The sequence below is a fragment of the Coffea arabica genome, chromosome 11e (assembly GCF_036785885.1).
Source record: "Coffea arabica cultivar ET-39 chromosome 11e, Coffea Arabica ET-39 HiFi, whole genome shotgun sequence".
NCBI lineage: Eukaryota > Viridiplantae > Streptophyta > Magnoliopsida > Gentianales > Rubiaceae > Coffea > Coffea arabica.
In genome coordinates, this window is record NC_092331.1 from 46,584,844 (window position 1) to 46,587,072 (window position 2,229).

General features: G+C 40.2%; 1 pseudogene; it reads left to right on the top strand.

Annotated features, from left to right (window-relative positions):
• The first annotated feature begins 820 nt into the window (after window positions 1-820).
• On the top strand, window positions 821-1,989 carry LOC113718338 (UDP-glucose iridoid glucosyltransferase-like; annotated as a pseudogene).
• Window positions 1,990-2,229: the final 240 nt, after the last annotated feature.

Genomic DNA, 2,229 nt, shown 5'->3' on the forward strand with positions numbered 1-2,229 from the left:
TTAAACCGTTGATTGATTTAATATTTAAGTAAGGACATTATTGATATTTTAATTAACAACGTTACACAGGCTATTTTTCATAAGATTTCAACTTTACATAAAATTATAAGGAAATTAAGTGGATATTTTAAAATATTAGGAGAGGTCATGTGATAATAGACGAAACCACAGTGGAGTTATATATAATTTATCCATTTTCTGTTACAAACTTAGGTGCAACCGTGCGACAATCATGTGGGCCTCATACGTGGATCCCACATGTGGGGCCCACATTTTTTGTCTGAAATTCATTGGGCCTGAACAGGACAGCAATTATTATTAGGCGGCATTTTGCCCCTGCCAAAACTCAAAAGCTGTTCTGGCGAGAAATAATTTGCTTTGGCAATTGCACAGCGAAAATGATATTAGTATATTTTTAGCCCAAAAATCAAGGATGCCCCAGTGGCACAAGGCTTGATACATTTCTCATTAGTGCCCAAAAAGAAGACAGAAACGATCAATTCATAAGTCAACAAATGTTTGCCTTCATCTCTTTATTGCTGAGTTAGTCACCAAATTCCATTATTGACTTGCAGTATACTTCGAAAGTTTTAGGTGACATTTGTCTCCACATAAACACAAATGAAACCTTCCATGCATGGAAGTTTCTGAAGTCAAACTTAAGCTCCTCGAGATGTTGTTATGTACATGAAATGTTGCTTCTGCTACCAGTGATGCCCTTGACAACTGGGATTTAAAGATGTCTATATAATTCAGTATGCAGAAGTGAAGGAAGCAGCTGTAAGTACAGGATTGAGAACATTCTGGTCAGAGACGGAAGATGCTGACATTAGATGCTCAGAAACGCATCGTAATTGTAATCCCATTCCCATTCCAGGGGCATGTGACACCAATGCTTCAGCTTGGGAAGATTCTTCATTCAAATGGGTTCTCAATCATAGTAGCAGTCACACTGATTTCAACTCTCTGAATCCATTGGATCATCCTGAATTCGTTTTCCTGCCCTTAGCAGACGGGTTATCAGGCTATGACGTCTTTTGGCAACATGCTAGCTGTAATAAAAGCTATGAACACCAATTGCAGAGGACCTCTTGTTGTATACTTCCAAGCATGGTTTTCCGCCCAGGCGCCGCTAGTTATGTGCATTCTTATCATGTTATTCTCCAACTTCAAGCAGAAGAGTATTTTCCCTTGCCAGGTATAAATTAATGTTCAACCGTGTACTTCTCAGTGTTGAAAGATGGATTTTTTTCCGTTTCTTTTAGTTTGTATTCCTTTGGAAAATCCTAGCGCTAAAAGTCAGTCTCAAAATGATTAATCAAGTTAGCTTCTCTAGTACATTGTTCTTCATGTTGACCTTTTCACATTGCAATTACAGAGTCTCAGCTGCGTGATCCAGTGCCCAATCTCCATCATTTGAGGTTTAAGGATTTACCCCTACTTGTATCTTCTAAAATATCAGATGGTCTACTAGAACATTTTGCTAATAACATCAGTATAGGCAATATTGTGGCGGTTATTTGGAACACAACAGAGGATCTGGAACATTTATCATTATCACAACTTCAAGAATTACACGAAGTTCCGTTTTTCCCAATAGGTCCAATTCACAAAATGACTTCAACCTTATCTACCAGTTTGATGAAAGAAGACAGAAATTGTATGATGTGGCTGGATAGGCAAGCTCCCAATTCTGTTCTTTATGCAAGCTTGGGTAGTTTAGCAACCATAGCTGAAAAAGAGCTAGAAGAGACTGCTTGGGGACTGGCCGACAGTGGCCAACCATTCTTATGGGTGGTTAGGCCATCTTCAGTTAAAGGTTTACAATGGATAGAGCAATTACCCAAAGGCTTTAGAGAAGTAGTCGGATAAATAGGTTGCACGGTGAAATGGGCACCTCAGAAGGAGGTTCTGGCACGTTCTGCTGTGGGAGGATTTTTCAGCCACCGTGGTTGGAATTCAACACTGGAAAGCATTCAAGGTACCTGAGTTATCGCAACGGATGGAAGGCAGGCCTGGAATTAGAGAATGCCAAGGACAGAGTTGTTATTGCGACAAGTTTTTTGTTAGAAAGCGGAACTCGCAGCCGCTACCCGATAGTGCGTATTGGGTAAACTCCGCTCCGTGCAATAACCCGCCAACCACACGGAGTGATAAGACGCACTAGGTAAGAAGACTGGTGTTGAGAATGAAGGAAAAGAAATGAGGCAGAGAATGCTTGCCATGAAA